Raw genomic sequence first — 22512 nt, 5'->3', positions numbered from 1 at the left:
GGGGAATCTGATGCCTTTGAAGCTCTCGCTGCCTTTGAGGATGGAATGCGAGTCACAGAAGGCAGGCGCTGGAGAGGGAGGGGGTGGGCTGCCTGCAACTCGAGCGACCATATGCAGAGGAAGGGGGGTGGACGGCCTGCTGGGAGAAGCTTGTGTGAGGGAGACTGGGCTGCCTTTGATGATCGAATGCAAGCTCGTGCACGAGGAGCTTATGGTCACGTGATTCACGTGAACTGTTGGAAATCCTCATCGTAAAAAGTCAGTTTTGTGGTTTGGTTGCAATAGGTCTCTCTGCGAGACCTAAAAAGAAGGCAGAGGAGGTAAGCATCTTCACATGATGGCAGAAAGATTGAGTGGTGTCAAAAATGACCCCAAGATTTTTGTCCTTGGTGGCTGGAATGGGAAGAGTGCCCAGTTCCGCGGCTCACCAGTCTGTGAACCAGAAGGATGTAATTCTACCAAAAAGTAAGACTTCTGCTTTGTTTTAATTTAATTTGAGGCAGTTCTCTGCCATCCAACTGCTCACATGTCTCATGCACTTGTTAATGTTATGGGCTGTGTCGTGATTTTTACTCGAGATTGAGACATGATTGGACTGTCATCTGCGTATGACAGCAGCTCAAAGCTGTAGGCTTTAATCAATCTGGCCAGAAGAGTGACATATACATTAAATAGGCTAGGGCTCAGGGATGAACCCTGTGGCACCCCGCATGGGATCCTGAAGCAGTGTGACTTGAGACCTTCCACTTCAACAAATGGTTCCCGATTTGATAGGAAGGACCTGAGGAGTGCGGGGCTGTGCCTGCTATCCCTGTTTCCTGAAGGTGATTTATTAGGATACTGTGGTCCACCGTATCGAAGGCATCTGGCAGATCCTGCAAAATCAGGGCTGTCAAGCCCCCTTTATCAACTGCCCTTCTGATTTCCTCTAATGCCGTGATCAAGGCCAGTTTAGTACTGTGCTTGCTCCTGAAGCCATACTGAGTTGAGTCCAGGATGTGATTGTTGTCAATAAAATTGGCTAGTTCTTGATTCATATGTTTCTCAAGGACTTTTGCTGGAGAAGGCGGACGAGAGATAGGGAGATAAGTACCCAGGTCTGTTTTGTCTAAGTTTGACTTCTTTAAGAGTGGTAGGATAGATGTTTGTTTCCATAATTTTGGAAATATCCCTGTTTTGATGGCAGCGTTGAGTAGCTCTATGAGTGGATGTGTGACTGTCTCCACTACAGTGTGGATTATCTTGGTTTGTTGGGCGCAAGGATCCAACGGTATCCAGATTTAATGGCCAAGAGAAGTTTCAGGATTTGTTCATAGGATGCTGTTGTAAAATCTAAAACCTGCTTTAAACAAGATAAATAATAGTTTTTATATTTAAAACCATTTACAGACACACATTCCTACTTTCATTCAGCCAAACAGCTCTGATTGGAATACAGGTTTTAACTTCCCAAAGCCCTACCCAACTCTCTCCATTACTGGATAGCACTTGCCCTCATGCGCATTCGAACATCTCTGGAGGTAATGAAAAACAACCACGCTGCATAAAAAGCAGGCAATGTGCAGTTATCTTATTCTGTGTAGTTGATGATGGACAGCTCAACAACATTTCTGTTGCTGCCAGACTCTAGACCTGTGTCTTGACTCACAAGGTCTTGACAAATACAATGAACCGTTGATTGCACACATCTTATAAAAAAATATATATATATACATATATATTTATATATTGAAAGCTAGTTCTGATCCTATTGTGCTGTAGATATTTTTCTATGGTTTGAGGTAGAGGATTGCTCACTCTTTTTCATTATTGATATCATTTCTTTATATACTCTTATTGTGCTTGTTTGTCAATTCAAAAAAGGACATTATTCTGAGATTCATGTTCGAGGGGACTTGGGACCTTTGCTTTAGGCGTGCCATCTGCACTTGGAAAATTGTAAAGATGATTATTCAGAATGCATGCGAAGGCTCTACACGAGCCCCATGATTGAGATGCTCTATATTCTAGAAAATGAAATTGATCACTCCGAGTAATAAAGCGTTATGAAGACATTACTGCTTCCGGGGTAGATTTCCCATGCTTTGCCCTCAAGGACAAAGTTTCCCTTCTCGGCTGCCTTTCACTTGGTGATAGATTGACTGCGAATCAGGTGTTTTGAAGCGGGCTACCTCTTTGGCTGACGAAGCATTTTCACTGCTCTTCAAAAAAGGCCTAAGACCGGTGTCCAGAAAAACAAGACAGTCCACGGTATCACAGGCTGCACAGAGGTTTAACAGATAGGCCGCCCACTCATCCATCCTAGGGGCATCGTCCCATGATATCCCATGTCCGGGCTAAAACCTTGATTGAATCAAGGAGTGATATGATTATATATATATTTTTTTTAAATAGACTCATCAATTTTTCTTAAAAGAATATTTCACCCCCTTTAGATCCCCCACAGAAGCGTTACATAAACAAGAAAATAGAGGGAAACAGACAAGAAACAACTTTAATTTAAATTACTTAAATCATTTAAATATCCTGCATATTCAATCCTCTGGCTCTCTCCTTCAATGGAAAATAATCAATAAATACTATGATACAGCAAGAAATATATCTAACAAAATTGCTCATTTACTTTTTATAATTCAATTAGGTAATTTATTCAGATAAAGCACACATGCATTTTCACCCTTCTTTTAGTTCTACCCAGGCAGCGAGGGCCTTCCAAATTTTCACTCCTTTTTTTTTTTTTTTTGCCCTACGCCCTTTACTGGCATATATGCATTTCTCTAGATTATAGGCATGCTAGCAGTCAAGCCAACCACTGCTGGAAAGACTGGGGGTGTCTGAATCTAGCCATGCTGATGAAATACATAACCTAAAAAATAGTCATAGCAATACTCGTCAACCCTCCTCTCTCCTTAATCATGCCATTCTGTTAAATTCCCAATAGAATTAGGGCCGGAGTCATGACCATTTCCAGCTTCAATTTGTTTCTTATAAATTCTCCAATTTGACTGATTACCAAAGTGAGGGCATTACACGTTGCAAATACATGAACCATATTGGCCCTATATAAGGAGCAGCGGGGGCATCGGGTTGCCTTCCCTTCTCCCAACTTTGCGATTCGGTATGGTGTATAATATAAGAAGAAACACTTTTTTTTAAAACTGAACCTGTAGCTTAGCTGACCTCAATAAATCCTGCACCACAAAAAATGCATTATCTGTAATATCAACCTTAATTTGCCATTTTTCTGAAATTTTAGCCAAATCATCCTTTATTGAATTAGTTAAGAAGTGATATACAATACCAATACGGGGGAGGTTCCTTTATTAATTTTTCTATAAGTTCATTCTTGGTCATTCCCCCTACCCCTTTCTTAAAAGGAAATCCCTTATTTGAAGGAATTAGAAAAATTCTCAATGGGTGAGATTGAACTTCATTTTAAGCTCTTCAAAAGATATAAAACCCAGTGATGTGTACAAGCTGCCTATTTTATCAGGCCTACTCTGCCACCAATTAATCGTGTAATACTCAAAGATCCCTGGAAGGTTCCCATTTCCCTGGAATGGAGTATAAAAATTTAGTTTTTCTAACCCTAATAGCCGTCGGATAGGAGCCCAGGGTTTGAAGATAGTCATAACTCTCAAACCTATCCCTTTTATAGTAGCCTAGCTCCAGCCGGCGCCATACGCAGCCACAGGCATCTGCACCAATCAAAAATTCATATGAAGAGAGGCACCTCTGCGTCTTACCCTGGATGTTCCCGAAGTAATATTGTATAGTGCACAAAGCATGTTGGTCCAGTAATATAATCTCAAGTTGGGAACGGCCAACCCTCCATGCTTTCTTGAGTGTTAGAAACGTAACTGATCTTCTTGGTTTAGAATAAGACCAAATAAATTGCGAAAATACATTTTCGCATTTGTTTGAACCAAAAATTAGGGAAAATGAGTGGGATGGCTCTCCAAAAATATTAAACTTTTCGAAAATATATCATAATAATTAACTTACATCGACCCACCAATGTTGAGTGTAGATTTTCCAATTTTTATAGTAGAATTTTAGTTTTCTCTGCTACTGGATTTAGGTTCTCATTCACTATAGCATCGAGATCTACCCTGATTGTAACCCCCAGATAAGTTGCACTCTCCACCACTCTACTATCATTTATTGCAGCATATTCATGCATGATCTGTGTTTTTCCTTTATTCAGCGAATACCCGGAGAGTGTCCCAAAGATCAGTCCTTCTTCTTCTATAGTTCTTACGGCTCCCTCAGGTTTAGAGGTCACCAATGCCACATCATCGGCATATGTCAAAACTTTATTACTGTACCCTTGTAATGTTATTGACTGTATATTTGGGTCTAGCTTCAGTCTCTTTAAAAATGGGTCGATGTATAACGCAAAAAGTAAAGGGGAACACAAGCACTCTTGTCGAGTTCCCCTTGTGATTGTCGGGTGTTCTGAAAATTCAGATTTTATACACACACTGGCAGTTGGATTAACATAGAGCTTTAATGGCCCTGATTAAATTCAGGCCAATCCCTTTTTTGATCATCACAGCCCTGAGAAAGTAACAGGAGACCTTATCAAAAGCTTTTTCAGCATCCAGCAGAATTGCTGCCATAGGGTCCCCTGATTATGAGCTTCCTATTCTTTCCAGATACAGAGATTGGTAGAACTTCTGAAAAACCTCTTGTATCATTTGTACCATACCCCAAGAATGGATCCCTAATATTCGTAATCTCATTACGAGCGCATTCCTGCCATGTTTGTTTTGCCAATTGATGCCCTATTTGATCGGTAAAACTGTATATCTTTTCTTGATTGATAGCTATCCTCCCAATTGATTTTTTCATAAGCGCTTCCCCAATGGCAGTTTTCACTAATGCTGTCTCAACTTCGACATCCTCAACATCGTTTGTGTGTTTTACTGCCATAACAAGTTTTTCCTCTGCTCGTGCTAATCTCTGGTACAACTCCTACGTCTTGCACTTCTTGTTTTTCCCTTTTCTCAAAGAAAATGTTATATTTTCTCCCTGAACGGCTGATTTAAAAGAGTCCCATATGACAACTAGGGGCGCAGTCCCGATTCAGGATCTCGAGTATGCACGCTTTCTAAAACCCTCGTCCTGAGAAGAGCTCTTTCAAAGGTCCAGATAGTGTCTTTTTGTATTATTCCAGTCATTGCTAGTTCCAGTTCTAGTTGATTATGGTATGATAAAAACCTAGGAAATCTTCTACACTCTTGTTGTAATGAAGCTGATACTAAATCTACAATGCTTAGAATAAGGAGCAGAAAAATACGTAAAACCGTGATCAGATGGCCTAACTTTAGCCTAGACATCAGCCCATGTGTACCACATATATTTAACATTGACTGAAATACTTTGGGTTTCCTCCACACATACTTTGGATATAATTCCCAATTATTTAGGTTGATAATAAAATCCCCACAGAGAACGATGGGCAATGGCCAGTGTGCAAATTCTTTATTCACTCAATTAAAAACCCCTGGGTATATAGAACAGAGCGTAAAAGATAAATTTCCCATAAGGCTGCACATTGTAACCACTCACCTCCCCATTGGGTCAGTGCGAGTTTGGGAAGACTGTAGTTTATTATTCTGGGCTACGATGGCAACCCCTCATGTGCGAGTCCCTCAAGTGGTCCTTGATATAAATCTGAAACCCAAATTCCTTAGACCAGTTCTTGATTCTTCTATATGGGTTTCTTGCACCAGATAATATCTGCCTGCAGTATGGCCTGAAACTACGGGCAGAAGCGAAGGTAACATCTTGGAGTGAGCTGTCCCTCAGTAGACATCCGGCTTACTGGCCGACGGTCCCAGATCCTTAGCAGCTGTTGCGGTCCTGCCACAATGGGTAGAATGGACAAGACCCAGCCTAAACTTACATTTGACCAAAGGTAATCTAAAACTAGGGATTATCTCCCAGAGGAAGGAGATAATGCGCAGGAACAGGCCCAGGAGGAGGCTGATGGAGACATTTGTAGCCTGCTCGCTGCAATGGAGAAAGGTTTGTAGAGCAGCCTATCTACACTGGGGACTCAAATAGACTCCCTCTCATATCGGATCGACAGAACGTCCGAGCCAATGGATGAACCGGCTGAAAGGCTGGATATGGCGGAGCGCTGGGTCACAGAAGTGGAGGAAGCACAGATGACAATGGACACTGAACACAAACACCTCCTCGTATGTATGGGGAGAGCGAACGGCCGGGTGCGATCCCGGCTCGTCGTCTTAAAAAGCGTGCTGCAGGTCTTACAGGAGAAGACCGAAGACCTTGAAGCGAGGTCTCGCCGGAACAACCTACTGAACACTGGCGTTCTGGAATCGACACAGACCGGTAACATGGAAAAATTTGTCGAGAAAATGCTGATAACACTGCTGGGAAGTGAAACGTTCTCTCCCATCTTCATGGTTGAGAGAGCACACCGTTCCCTGGGTCCTCGCCCAGTTCCCGGCGCTCCTCTGAGACCGATAATAGCGAAACTGCTGAACTACAGAGACAGGAACTCTGCACTGAAGGTTGCCAGAGAGAAACAAGTATTGCAGTACGAGGGTTCCAATATCTCTCTATATCCGGACTTCATGATTCGGGTGCAGGAGGCGCGCAGGCAGTTTGCGCCTCTGAAGCGCCAACTACGGGATCTCAATTTGAACTATGCCATGCTGTATCCAGCAAGACTAAGCGTCAATCGGCAGGGCCAATCACAAATCTTCATGGATTCTAAAGCCCTGCAGAAAGCCCTGAAGAAGTGGTCCAAAGAAAAGCGTTGCAGCCCAGATCGGAGCTCCACGGAGGAGTTGCCTAGCGGTTGGACGATCGGGTCTGACCATTAGACTGCACCCGTTACCTATAAGAGGGTCCTTGAAGGGTGGTCCGGAGGGGTAAGAAGGGGGGTCATGGGAACCATTGCGAGGGCTTAACTACATATGCTACGGACAACTGAAGAGTACCACAGAGACAGTTATACTTTAGTGTTATGTACGGTGTGGTCGACACTCAGTGAGTTCAGATGTTATTTATTGTTAGAAACAACACAGGCGGGGGGGATGCTATGGCAGATGCGCTAAAATTGCTTGATGGCATACAGGGGGTACCCAGTTCGGTTGGGTCACAATATCCAGCTTGACAGGCAACATCCGCCCACGAGTGTATCACACACCTTGGTTGTAGTATATGGGGGGGAGGGGAGTTTTTGTTCAGCATTTTTCTGTTTTGGGTTGCTGAGCACTCAGAGGGTGAATGGGGGGTATTTTTTGAGGTATTCTGTTCTGGCACAGTTGGGGTATGCCTGGCGTGGGTGGGGGGTAGGAGGGGATTGAGATTAAGACTGTCTGTCAACTTTCACACTATCCATTCTGTTATATGATAATTGCGTAGTCTATTGGTATATGCACCAGGTCACACGATGCAGACACTACACACCCCCATGACGGACCACAGTAGGTCCAGTGTTAGAGCAGTAAATGGCACGGTTTGTGCGCTCACTTGGAACGTGCGAGGCCTCAACAATCTCAAGAAACTTAGAAAGGTCATGGCCTACCTGTCACGGCATGAAATTGATGTTGCATTACTGTAGGAGACGCATCTCCCCTTTTATAGCCCTATGCTGCGCTGCAGGGAAATATACATGCTGCAGGTTTCACCACACACACACACACGGTGTGCTTACATGGGTAAATCCTAAAACTAATCTTAAACTCGAACCAGTTGACAGACCGTGAAGGGCAATATGTGATCTCTAGATATAGGGGGAAGGGAATGGAACTTCTTATAGTTAACATATATTACCCAAATTTCGATCAACCGCACTTCTACACTGCATTATCTGAAAAGGTTCTTATGTGTGGGGACGGGCAACAGCTTTGGGGAGGAGACTTCAATTTAGTACTTAATCCACGGAGGGACAGGTCAAGAGGACCAGAGAGGCATATCACAGAGGCAGGGCGTACCGTGGAAGATGTAATGGTTAAGTTTGACTTACGCCATGTGTGGTGTCATCTATACCTGGAACAGGGGGGTATATGCATTATTCAGCGCCTCATGATTTACATACTCGAATAGACAATTGGCTAGCAGCCAGCCAGTTACTAGAACGAACCCGAGCCTGTGAAGTACTCCCGCGCACGCTTTCAGATCATTCCCCGATACTGCTAGTAATAGATGCCCCACAGAAAAATATTCCCCCCCTTTTCGTGGAGGTTCCCACCTTACTCTCTTAGACACCGTTTTTAAGGAAGAACTGGCGGATGCAATTGAAACGTTCTTCGCCAGTAACATTGGATCCGTGGACAGCTTTCAAGTGGTCTGGGAAAAGTTCAAAGTATATATCCGGGGTATCACTGACCAAACACTCTGGAGTGCTTAAAGCGATACGTAAGCGACTAGCAGACCTGGAGCGTTCACTGGCAAATTTGGAGGAACAACTCCTAGAGAGAGCCGACAACAGTGTCAAGCAGGAGTTCAAAACGCAATTAGGAGAATACCATGACGCAGCCGACGCTGAAATAAAACACCTTGGTAAATTTGCCACTGTTCGCACGTATGGGGAGGGCGAACGGCCGGGTGCGATCTTGGCTCGCCTTCTTAAAAAGCATCGGGAAAACACAATAGTAGCTGAGATCAAAACAGCTGAGGGAGACATATTGACAGAAGAAACCGCTATAGTGTGAATACTATGCTGATCTATACTCCACTCGCAGTAGTGGCACCAAGGCGGAAATCTTGGACTAACGCATATAAAGCTACCTTGGCTGACGGACAGACACTGTGAATATCTTATGCTGCCTTTGGAAGTCGATGAGATCACCACTGCACTATCGGGCATGAAATCCGGCAATGCGCCCAGAGTTGATGGCCTCACAGTAACTTTTCATAAGGCATACAAGGACATGCTAGTACCGCATTTAGCTACACTTTTTACAACATGTGCATGACCGTTACTATGTCTCTTTCGATGAGAGAGGCGAAAAGTCCCTATCCTGAAGCCGTACAAGCCACCAGACGAGTGTGCCTCCTATCGCCCAATCTCGTTGATTAACGTTGACACTAAAATTTTAGCGAACTGACTTGTCCCTCTGATCCCGCTGCTGGTCGCACCGGAGCAAGCGGGTTTCATTCCTGGTAGAAACTTAACTTAGAACTTAAGGACGGTGTTTGGTATGATACAGTTTGGTACGATACCACATACCCACCCAGAGGTACTGGCAGTAGCGGTTTTCCTCGACATGGAGAAAGCTTTCTACTCAGTTGAATGGCCTATCATGCAGGTGGTCCTGGCTAAGATGGGGTTGGGGAGTGTCTTCCTACAGTTGATAGGGGTTCTATTTAACACGCCCACAGCTAGTCAAAATTGGCAACCTCGTGACGGATACTATACACGTTACTAGAGGCACGCAGCTAAGTTGCCCTCTGTCGCCAATATTGTATGCATTGTTGGCTGAACCATAGGCCTGTGCGTTACGCGAATACCATAGATATTGAGGTATACGATTCCCGGGTTATGGGTTGATCAAATCAACATACGCGGATGATACGCTCTTACATGTTTGGGACCCGGAACGCCACCTTTCCCCAGTATTGCGTGAAGTGGTGAGATTCGGAATATTATCTGGGCTCCACGTTAACTGGCGAAAGTCTAAAATAATCCCCCTTACACTGGCCACGACCCCATTTGAACCCGATTATCCCTTGCGATGGTCAATGGAACCGGTTAGATACCTAGGTATTGAGATCCATATGGACTCTGAAGTGGTGTTCAGGGAAAACTATGGGGTGGCGTTTAGAAATTTAGACGATGTTGTGGAAAGGTGGATTCGGCGGCCACTGTCCTTGCTGGGCAGAGTTTCCATATTGAAAATGGTAATATTGTTTTTTGTTTTTCTTTACTAATATTCCTTTGGTTCTCCCTAGTTGCTTTTTTCATCAGCTCACAGCGTTGATAATCAAGTTGGCTTGGACTGGCACGCAAGCGTGTGTCAGCTGGAGGGTACTTGCATTGTCATACCATATGGGGCGGTTGGGGGCACCCAACTTTGATCTATATTACAGAGCAGCACAGAGCGCGTAAGCTTTGCAGTGGATGCACGGCTCCCCAGATACGCCCCACCTACGCATAGAGCAAGTTGTGGCATTCCCTCTCCCCCTGATGTTTACGCCTGTGGACCGTAGGACGGGGATACTAGACTCAGTTAATGGGACAAAACATGCTTGGTACCACCTTTTATTCCCCGCTCACGCCGCTGGATTCGTACCACTGGCTACCCCCGTGCAGGGAGCGGAGAGTTACACAGGCTCTTAATTCTATAGGGGGCCAGACAATGGGGAACCTGTTTGAGGGGAACACAGCAAAGAGATGGGGACCGGAGATTCTGGAGGAACCCTCCTCACTAACTTTCAATTCCACAGAACACTGAAGCACTGATGAATATCCTAGGTAGCGACTTGGCGGAACCTCCGAAGCTGACCTCTCTAACCTATATCATTCAAACTGACTCGCCGGCCCGGATTGTGTCTAAAATATATAAGCTGTCCATGAGCAATAGGGAAAATCACATACTAAAACCCGCCTCGCTTGGCAGAGAGACTTGGGTAGGGACATTGATGATGATATGTGGAAATACTGCTGCGACAGCACAAAGCGCATTTCTGTAAATGGTAGACACAGACTGATCCACCTTAAGTATCTCAATAGGGCTTATTACACCCCAGAGAGACTATGTGGGTACGGACAGTGGGACGGGGCGGATTGAGAGCGCTGCAGTGCGCAGCTGGCTGACTTTTTCCACATGGCTTGGCTCTGCCCAGTGATAGCCACATTTTGGGACTTAGTCTTTAAAGAGCTGGGACAGGTAATTGACTTGCCGCTTTCCCCAGAGCTAGCACTGCCTGTGTTGGGCTGCTCCAAGCCGATACCAAAGGGGATCCATAGGTTGGTTGACATGGGCCTACTACTAGCTAGGCGCAGGGTGGCGCTGTGTTGGTTGCGTTGCCCTACCCCTACTATAGCCAAGTGTTCAAGAGACAAGGTGTACTGCAGCACGCAAACTGAAAACTTCAATGATCTTCTCCCACCGCGTAGTAGACTCAAGAATTTATGGGCGTTGTATAAACATATCTGGCAACCAGGGAAGGTGACTCTACGTCAAAGCACACTGGCAACCAGGAAGTGAGGGCAAGCGGTTCTGCTGAATACTTGCATGAGGTTTGGTCTGGTCTTTTCAAGCTGTTTAGAGTGTTGTATCTGAACCAGGTGGAGGGTGAATTTGATTGGTCACTACTAAAAAGTGCAAACTGGTGTTGGAAATGGGGTGGTAGAAAGTGTAAGCCCACTAACAAGATGTTATCGGATATGTATAGCCTGCTAAGCTGTGGACCTGTGTAGAATGTTGTATGATTATCATATGTCATCGCAATTGCTATGTAAAGGAAACAATGTCTCCTGATTGTATTGGAAAATCAATAAAGCAAGTAAAAAATATATATATATATTTGCCTGCAGTACCCTCAGTCCCTGCGAGACACTTTTTTTTGATATTATTTAACCCCCAGATATTCAAGGTGGTAATTCGAAGTGTCCCTGGTCCTCTACCTGAATTAGCCATAGAACGCCATAGCTTCTTTGGCCTCCAACACCACATCGAAGAAGAGAGAAAAATATGTATATACTTCTCCAAATTTCCAGCAGACCCTGGGTTCCAAACTAATTCAAAATCACATTCTGCTGTGTGACCCCCTTCCGACCCCCCCCCCCCTCCCCACACACACACAACACGAGTAATCAGGCGAAGACTGAACGATGATGAATGCTCAATCCACCGCCTCCCTCTCCAGATCCGTGTCAAATAGTAAAAAAACTAAGTTAAAAACAAAAAGAAAAGGAGATAACATCTAATATACTTAAGCTTTCTGGTATCATATGCCGTGGCACTAGACACCTCCATAAAGATCATTATAGCTTATTACTACTGGCCCCCAGGCGAATACTTGACAGATATTCCTGGGCCTGAATCTCCGAGGGAAAGCTACGGATGTGACCCTTAACTTCAGTCTTCAGTCTAGCTGGGTTCTGTAGGTAAACTTCAGCCCTGGTTCTTTGGAAAGGATTCATTAGCTGTCGGAAGTGCCCTCTTAGCTGCACAGCAGGGTGCGAAAAGTCCGGTCTGGCAAAGGTCACATTTTCGAAAGCTTTCTGAGCATTTGAGCGAGCCTTGTCATATAACGATTGCCTTAGTAAGTAATTATCGAAATACACTAGCATCGCTCTAGGCCTTTCAGAATCTTTGTGGGTGTTTTCTTGTCATAAGTGTAAACCTAAGGGCCCGTTGGATCTCCATATATCAGTACCACTTAACTTGATTCGGAAAGGCACCTCTCAGCAGATTCACCATGTATTCCCTAGGATCATTTCCCTCCACCCCTTCAGGGATCCCCAAAAAATGTAGGTTATTCCGCCGTTCAAGGTTTTCCTGAGCCTCTATTTTGGACATTGCATCTGCTAGTGCCGCTCCCTGGGATGTATTTTTTGCTTTCACTAATTCCATCTGTACTTCCAAAAGTTCAGTCCGATCCTCCACCATTGTCAACCACTCCACAAACTCTCCACAAGTCTTATTTATTTTTCAAACCCCCCCTTGCAGATTCGTTGATGCGAGACAAGCGCGATGGCTTTCGCTCCGATTCTCTTATTTAATTTGCTTCAGCGAGGAAAATATAGTAAAGAGTGATGGCTCCGGATTTTCAGTAGGCATTCCTATATCTGTTTTGTCGACATCCCCTAGCTCTTGAAAGGATAATTGAGCATTAGAGTAGTCCCATTTCATTTGCTGCCTACTACTCCCGGACATACTGTTTCTCCTCTTCTTGGTCTTAGTCCTTTTCCTCGAAAATGTATTCCTTTTGGTAAATCATCCATAGTGCTATTTGCGTCCGAGGTGCCCTCGTTGCTTAATGAGGATCTCTCCAGTTTGGAGAAATCTGAGTCATCAGTAAGTGAAAAAAATGGATCCCCTCCCTATACTTCAGGGGTTAAGGCACTCCGGTGTTTATTACCTATTCTCACCGAATCTGTCCAGTTGATTGTTTTAACTTTCGTTATGTCTGTTGAGTCATCCTTGTCTTCCTTTCCCTTTCATCCTAATTTGCCGGTGGTCTCTCTACCCTCCACAGTCACATTTTCGGTTGCACCACCTAAATCTTTCTCTCCTAAGGTATTTTGAATAGTTTGCCCATATCTTTAATTCCATAATTTGTGCTATCAACTGTATTAAAAGATAAGGGGCTGCGATTCTTTTCCGTAGGGGGTTGCTTTTTTCCCCCTGAAGAAGTAGATTTAAACAAGAATGCAACCATGGTTGGGAGGACCCGCCTTCCATTTGTCCCAAGCTAGGGAGGTTCCTTGCTGGCTGTTACTTGCTCCCCCTCTGCTCTTGCTTAGGCTTACCAAAACACTTCTCCTTCTGTCGGCACGCCTTCACGGTGCACACCAACAAGCCAGACACGGCTCTACCTGCTGCAGCTCCAGCGACGCTCGATCCGGCAGCCCACGTCTTCCTTTTCCCGCCCTATCCAGCCATACTTTCCTCAAGCTGTACTCCAGCAGGCGGGTGCATAGAACCTCCAGCGGAAGTAGTCGCTCCCAATAAATCTGCAAGGAGCCAGCAGACAAACCAGCAAGCCACCTCCCAGCATGCCTGGAATGAAAGACCCGGTCTCCGACCAAGCGAGCAGGGCGCTGAGGCATGGACCATAAGAAGAGCAAGGCAGTGCGGACCCAGTAAGTTAAGCAGTCTCCATCTTTACTCCCCCAACATACATAGCTGATATTATGATTTTCATTGCACTTCTAAAGATGTTGTTCCAACATTACCTTCAAGATCTTGCCTGTCAAAGACCGGTTTGATGTAAGCCTTAAGTTAGAAGGGCGGGATCTAAATTTGTATTCTTCCGGAGTTGGACAACTCTGCCTCTCTTGAGAGAAGCTGAGATGCTGCTCTCTAGTATGATCATGTTTGTTGTCTGAGGGTGCCTTAAGTAATGTATTTAAAGGCCATCTGGCAAGATCAGCTCCCATTATAATAGCTATTACCTCAAGCACTGCATTCCAGTGTATACTTCATTTTGGACAGGGCAATAGAATGAGTGTAAGAGGGCCCTTCTCGCCACAACGCCCACAGCAGTTTTTCAACCTCTAGCCATTGCTTTTGTGTAAACGAGTGGGAGCACAGTGCCATCTTTAAATTAAATTTAACAGCTCCTTGTTCTGTGTGTGTTAAGCAGGTATTGCGCCTCTCTAAGATTTGTTTATGCCATTCTATGTTCAATGTTTTCCAGACTATTCTTTCTATTTTATGCTAAATGGTAATCCATTCAGAGTCTTTGGTTGCGCATGTATTATATAAGTAATATTAGGAATACGGTGATTTCACTAGGTTTTTGAGTGACGTTTGTGATCTAGCCCCTCAATCTGTGGACTATAGTGTCATTGCTCAGTGTTCCACTTTTAGGTATCTGAATTTTTTTCCCTCTCTGAGATTAAATTGGTTCTTGATTTTATGACTTCCTTTTTTAAATGATCTTCCACAACCATACAATTCCCCGGGCGTTTACGGCTTGCTAGTCCATCCCTGAGGAGAAGTCAGTATTTCCCATCAGCAGTGTGAAAGTTGATGAATAGAAGGTAAGCCATCCTTTAACACATTTTGCCCCCTTCCTTCAGAGTTGCCTCTGTAAAGGGGACTAATAAAGGCATAACTCCCTCTGTGTCGTAAGCAGCAATGCCCCATATGGTCCTGCCTTAGAGAATATGACCAATATAGCGCCATTCCTGGTTTCTACATTCAACCATTATAGTACAAATCTTGGGTGTTTCTGTGCCTGTTTCTGTAATGGAACAGAATTACCTAGGAACCCCCTCCCTTGTTGTGCACTTAATATATGGTTATACCAGTTAATGAGATTGCATTTCACTGCTTGAATGGTTCTGGCCATGTTTCTCTGTGACAGTTCGGCAATTTTCTTTGCAGTGGTTATTCCCAGCTAGTCTATCTCATCATCCCCCCACTGTATGGGGTTGAACATTATGAGAAGCTGCATCATCTGTTCTTGAGAATTGGTGGTTAGTCCCTCAGACATGTCCAAGATAATGTTAAAAGCAGAAACCGCCTTTGTTTATTGAAATTCACCCATTAAGGAAGGTACTGAGATCTCATGGTTAGTGAGGGTAAGAATGATACCTACAGAGAAGGCAGTAGGTTTAAAAGGATCACATCCTAGTTTTACCACCTGCATATCTGGGATTGATTCCCTCTTCTGACTGTCAGTGACGTGCATGATCTTTTGAGTGTTCTTGATAAAACCTGCTTGAATCAAGTGTACTAAGTCAGATAGTAAATTATATCAACTTGTTGCTTAGATTTTAGAATAGAACTTTCCTTCTAGACTAATGGGATATACGTCTGTAGGAATGGCAATGTATGTGTCTTTTTTTCCCTACGATCTGCATGTAGGAACTATGAAGATCTTGGTCATCATTGCAGAAAGGGCCTCTCCAATATTTCCTTCATTAGGTCTTTTGTAGGCACTACGAACAAAAGAGGTCCAGATAGCTTGTAAAAAAAGAACCAAAAAATCCATGAGACCAGGTGTCTTGAATGGTTTAAGTCCCTGTCTCTGCTTCAGGTCTTAACCGCTTTGCTTCCTTTGTCCCCCTGTCTAAGTATAAATTTCTCATTAAGGACTTGAGCATATTCTTCGAGTTCCCAAGGGTGTGTACAGTTTTGTGAAAAAGCAAAGGAAGCTTAGCAGTTTGCCCTCCTCTTTGGTGGTGCACCAACAATCTCCATCCCAGATCCCATTAGTAAAACTGTGGGTTTATTTTGCTCTAAAGTTTAGCAGACAGCTTAATTTCCCTCAATATAGTGCCACACATCTTAACAGGTTCACAGGATTTTGAGCTGACACCAAAGAGGCAAACCTTTATTCCCGACCCGCTTTTGTTTTGTTGCCTAATGTTCAACTTCCCCTGTCTCTAGTTCCTGCTTTAATAACCTGAGGCCTCTCCTAATCGTTTGAGCTGGATTGCCTCTGATATACAATGCCATGGACACACTGCCTTTAAGGCGTCTGACCATCAATCCCAAATTCACCTCCCCGCAGAAGTGTGTTGCCTGAAAGGTATTCTATATTGTACGATGCAGTGCTTTCCCTTGGCACTCAGTCTTTTTTCCCCCACATCTTATTGTGTTGTAATGCAATGTGCCGTTAGTCTCTTTGCCAGTGGTTACCCAGTCTCTAATGGCACATTGCATTGTATTAAAACTCAGTAAAGATGTTGTGAAAAAAAGAATGAGTGTGAAGGGAAAGCACTGCCTCGTACAATAAAGAATACCTTTCAGGCAACACACTTCTGTGGGGGGGATGAATCTGAGCTCATCATCGCCCATTAAAGGAAGCCTATAAGTTGTCCATGATAGGTTAGTCTGTGGAACTTGAGCCACCACATTCACCATATGTTTATCTGACAAAATAATATAATCTCTCACCTAAGTGTGATGGGTCCCAGAATAATAAAACTAGTCTGTTGCAAACAGTTATCAGTATCCCCACAGATCCCGAACCGAGTCCTTCAGCCACGTCTTGCCTTTACATGACAACTCTCTAGAGTCCCCATATCTGACATAGGTCCTGCACATATTACTAGGTTCAAGTCACACACAAAGCTATTCTTGATCTGAATTAGGGGGTAGTAGGATACAATGGAGATTGTAACCACTACCCCAAAGCATGCCATTAAGTAGAATTCATCTGCCCTTGCAATCCATGTGTGACTCTTGTTCCATGCTGGCTGGGATCTATGGATACCTACTCCTGCCATTTTCTTTACTGGCATTATCATACCTGGAATAGTTTTTTGCAAATATGTTCTCCCCCTTTAGTCCACTAGAATTTTTCACTTTTGACTACTTAAAAAAAAAAAGTTTAACTTTTACTGTGAGTGAGTCTCACTACCTGAGTATCACTTATGGTAAATTCACGATAATTGGAATGAGCATGTTTACCTCCAGTGTCTATCTCTTAAGGTAAGGTTGCTGCTGTACAGTAGGGTAAGAGACACTTGAATGGTTTGCTTGCGCACTTTCACTCTCCGGTTGAGAGCTGGTGGAATCAGGTTGTTGGCTTGGAAGGTTCTTTATGTACTGGGGGCTAGGTGCTGTGCAGGAACTGCTAACCTGGGTCAGGCAGGTGTGCGGGCAGCCATCCTCGTTAAGTGGTGCATGCTGAAGTGATTCGAGTGATGGAGCAGCTGTTTTGTGCGGAAGGTTTGTGGCACCAAAGATTGCAGAAAGTGGACGGGCACCAGATTCGTCTCCCCAAGTTTATTGGGGACTCCACTGATCACTAGGACCGCCAGTGAGGACCAGGAGCCCTCATTTACAGCATGGTGGCGATTGCAGCTCATTCATCCGCGGGTAGATTGGAGACCAATATAGTGAGGGTAAAAAAGAATATTACATCCCGTACCGGACGCCAGCTGGTAAACGATCGAGGGCCACAACCTTGTGCTCGCTCACCTTCCAATGTGACAAATAATCACAAAGAAATCCTGCAATACCGTGCACCGTATTGACAAGTGTTTATATAATGGGGATTTTCATATTTTTTGCCTCTATTATGTAAAGTTGCGAATGTGGGTTGGCTTTCCAAAAAAAATAGAATGTATCAGAAGAAAGTCTCAGATTAAAAACACATTTACACATTTTCTAATCTAAGACTGGATTTAACAATATTGGAGGGGTTGTTACTACCTTGTATTTAATCTGCAGTTTTGCATGCTTTGCTGTCTACTACTCCTTCCCTCTCATAATGGCTGTATGCTTTTCCCTTGGAAATGAGGGTATTGTAATTTTTTAACCCAATCAAAGCCCTTGCGTTCCGCAAGGCGTGCTAGCTGTGAATCCCATAGCCATTGTACAAATGTAAACTCTTGTTCGAGTGATAGCCGTTCAGTCTCTGCCAGGCTGGTCTCCCCCACGACACACTTGTCGCAAAATCTTTTTGGGGCAACGATTCCCTTGCTCATTGGACAGCATTTTATTCCAGTTGAGACTATTAACCCTGAAAGGCTTGCTTTTCAAAGAATGTGGCCATTATTTTGTTATTTCTGTTCATCCTCAGTGACTTTGCTATTCATTAGTCCGATTCTCACGCATCACATAATCCCACAATTGCTGCTTGATCTGAAACATTAGTATTTAAATGCCCGCAGAGACTAAAATTGTTCATTCAGTGTCCATGCAGTTTAGGGGAATCTCAGGTGAGGCTATCCTTTTACAAACTTTAACAAATACTTAACAGACAACCCTTTTTTCTGTGATTGAGTGGTGTTTGTTCTTTGGAGGCACCAAGCTTTTGCAGTTGCTACAAAAACCCTCTTTTAACACAGGCTAAATCATATCACCACCTCAGGGTATACATTACACCAGTCCATGAAAAATGGTTCATCCCCTGGGGTCAGCTGCGACACAGCTTTAAAATGTGTTTTCACTCATATATTTAGCAGGTGGAGTGAAGGAACAGCTTTATCACCTGGGAATGGTAAGGGGTGCAATAAGTCCCATATACAACACGTGCCTGAAGTCTGGACTTTTACTGAATTTCAATATAAATCTGTCAATTAATGTTCTAAGTTCCAGCGTGTTTCGTCTCAATTTAAGACCACAGAATGTTGTCTACTCCAATAACATAAGACATTTACAATGGATCCTTGCCAGACGGCCACCTAGATTTGCAGAAACTTGAAGTTCATAAAGGATGCTTCTTGCTTTAAAAAACGTCCTGCAAACTCAAAGCTTCGAGGAAGCCACCAGAGAACCCTTCGAGTGGATGGGTCCTCGCCTCTTCATTTCTACATGGAGCTGTACTGCAAGCATTGCTGTTGACCAATCAAACAGCTAGCAGACTAAGATTTCAAGGATACCAAAGGGAGAACTTAGGGTAGGAAGTTGCAACCTATATGAAGAGAGGGGTTAAAAGTGACAGAGCAGAATGAAAATGACGGGAAATTGGAGATCCCTACAGACTTGTTTGTCGTAAGCAAAGGCCTGGAAACTAGTGCAGACAAGTGGGCGGGAGCAGAGGAATAGGCGAGGCGCATAAAGTTCTTGGTAGGATTAATGCCTGGTGGAGAGCAAAAGGAATAGCAGTACTGGGAACTCCGTGTTAATATTGTTAAAGGAGTATTTCTTTCCTCTATGAAACTGTATGAATACACCTGCTATTTTCACCAAAGATTGAGTCGATTGAAGAATCTATCTGCCCGTAGGCAGAAACAAAATCCAGATCCTGAGGGAAGGTAATTATGGGCCTGCCTCAGGCACTCAGCGTGGTTCCACTGCAGCGTTCGGCCCCCAGTGGTAATTTTGGTTGCCACTGCAGCATTAGTGTGAAATGCGGGGCAGATTGCATTGTGACATGGTAGTAAGTGAGGAGCCATGCCTGGCTGCACTTTTCTGTCGCCAGATCCACAACGACGTGGTCATCATGGAAGTACAGTGGATGGTCTAAGGGGCCTGAGGTTTGTTGCAGGTGCTTTGCTGCCATATCCTCTAAGATTTTGTTTCTCCTTGATACTTCTATATGCAAAGTACTCATCACTCCAAATGCAACTCACAGGGAAGTGAGCCCCCAGAAGGCTTACCACACTGCATCTGTTTTGTAGGCTAGTAATGTCAGCAATACATTATGCACCTGCAGACGTTAGCAGTATCTATTAGTGGTATTTTTAGAGTTTCATCTTCTCTTAAAACTGCTGAGACTACCGACCCGTAATCTGTTGTATCATAACACCTGGGCACTCTTTAATAGGACAGTAAGGGACAAGCTCTGCTGGGATTTTGAGTGCTGGATTTGGCCGATTGGTGATCATGGTATACTGGGGAAAAAATGACCTGTCTAAGTTGTTGGTAGCTTCCCTTTTGGTTTACCCCTCCAGCCCCTTTGACTGCATTGCATAGTCTGGCCATTATCCACGCTTGTAAATTGCTTGCTCAAGAGTGCGTACTGTGAACGTTTCTGGTGTGAGGCGACACAGAGGGATGAAACACATGTAAGACCATAGCAGAGTTTCTTTTGAAGTTGGGAATAAAAGTTGTTTTTTTTTGGTTTTTTTTGCTTTTGCTTGCAGTTGGAGGTGATTTGTCTTGAGACATTCCTGAAACAGACCCACTGCTTGGACAAATATTTGACACATAAGGTAGCCAGAAAATTGGTCTATACTTAGTTGGAGTGAGGACATTTAGAGACAGTTTGTCTATTGGCAGATTAATCAAAGCTTCTTTCAAACGTTTTCCCCCTCCTGAGTGAATCAATTTCAAACCTTTTAAGATAACAAATCAAAGATTTTTACAAAGAACATAGCAAACAGGCTAGTCAGTCAAATGCCGTCTCTGATAGACCCTGATCAGGAGGTCTTCAGCAGAGATAGGGGAGAGATAATATTTTGCGTATTGTACATCTGGTGGAAAACATCTGCAGAGGAAAAGTTCCAGCCTTTTTGTTTTCTCTCGATGTGGAGAAGGCATTTAACCGATTCAGCTTAAGATTTCTGGAGGCTGTCCTTCAGAAGTTGCAATTTTAGGCGAGAAGTAAAGACTGTATCCTGGCACAATACAAATCCTTCACAGCAGCAGCCAAAATGAATGGGCGGAGTTCCCTAGTCTTGGCCAAGGGTACAAGACAGGGGTGTTCTCCCCACTCCTGCTTTTGTTTGTCCTAATGGTAAAATCCCTAGCGGGTACGATTAGGGCCTTCAGCGAAATAAGGAGAATTCCTTTCTAGTGGAAGACTGCAAGGTTATTCTCTTTGCAGATTGTCTTACCCTAAACAACACCTAGAGTTCATTATAAGCGATACTTGTGGAGTTGGACCAGTTTGAAAAGTTCAGGCTTATAGGTGAACACCATTCTGCCATCTTTATTCTGACCATTCCCCTGACTGTTTACAGATCTACAAGTTTGTTCCTCATTCACTTGAGAAATCCACTCCATTCAATATTTGGATATCAAACTGACCAACCGATTGGAGAACTGGAGAGAGGACGGTTGGCCGACCCGACAAACAACTTTACAAGGACCTAAGAAGATGGCAGACCCTATGTGTGTTTAGGGTAATAAACATATTTTAGTCTCTTCCAGTAAACATTTCTTTCACTTCGATTTCCTTTGTGCAGCATGTCTAATGGACTTTGTTTGAGGAAGGGATAACCCCATATCTCAGAAAAGGTCCTAATGATGCCCATTAATTGTTGAGTTCCAAACCTCCTTTGCTTTTGTGGTGTTGCACATGAAAAGCATCTATTTATAGATGATGTAGGCAAACTCTGAATGGCCTACAGGGCAATCGGGCAGTGCCTAATGGGCTGGTCTTTGGGGTTAGTGTGGGCCAGTTTTGGGGCTATTTGTGAGCCTGTTTTATGATCTGGTGGGCCGCTCTTTACTGTTGTTTTTCCCGATATTAAAATAAGCATTGCCTGCAACAAGCTCAAATCCCTGCAGGCTTCCCATATCTTGCAAAACACGTCTACAAAGTCTTTACATGTTGAAAATATGGACCACTTTTCAGCTACTTAATTCACTAATGGGGGCCACATTTATTTGGCGTTGGAGCCTATATTTTGGCCTAGTCCGACCTTGGTTGTAGGCTACGCCCTATGGGATTTAGCTTGGTTTGGAAGGTCCTTGCACCCCCTCAGTGTGTTCCTAACAACTGGTAAGAATGATTCTGGAAGTAATGAATCCAATATCGTTAGAGGGTGGGTTAACATTGTTCCTGTTGCGTAACACCAACCTACTTATCGGTATGCAGGGTGAGAATCTTCAACAGTGGGAAAGGTGGGAATGTAGGACTTTGGCAGATCTGCTTCAACAAGACCAGATCAAGTTCTTATCCCAGTGTAAGACGTATTTTAACAAACTTAAACCCACTCCTGTACGGCCAAAATTGACATTGTAAGCTTCCCCTTCAATGCCACCTGAGCTACTAAACCCCAGACACGCTTTGAGAAGCTAGTCTATATGTATATGTGCTCCTTAAGAGGGTTGTTTCATGGGTATATAAAACAGGGTAAATAATAAATTGTTTGAAGACGTCTCAAAAGTTGCAAGTATATCAATTAATGGAGAGCCGTGGAAGCATGTTCTGTAGCCCTGAACAGGAAACAACGATAAACCAAAATAAAAAGGACTAAATTCCCTAGAAAGAGACTAAATATCCTCTATCCCAGGAAAATACCCACCCTGTACCTAAGACGTTCCCATAATGGTCACCACTTGGCCTCTAACTGTCCAAAAGAAGCATGATGACATTTTTGTACAATTAAACACTTTGCCATTTTGATGAGTAGCAAATTACTAACTGAATGAAGAGGTTCCAAATTTTAAAGATGAAGAGGACAGGTTGGGCAGTCTGATGTGCCGGAGGTTAATCACTAAT

Source organism: Lissotriton vulgaris, unplaced genomic scaffold, assembly GCF_964263255.1.
Source record: "Lissotriton vulgaris unplaced genomic scaffold, aLisVul1.2 SCAFFOLD_492, whole genome shotgun sequence".
NCBI lineage: Eukaryota > Metazoa > Chordata > Amphibia > Caudata > Salamandridae > Lissotriton > Lissotriton vulgaris.
The sequence above is the reverse complement of the archived record's forward strand: the minus strand, read 5'-3'. Positions refer to the sequence as shown.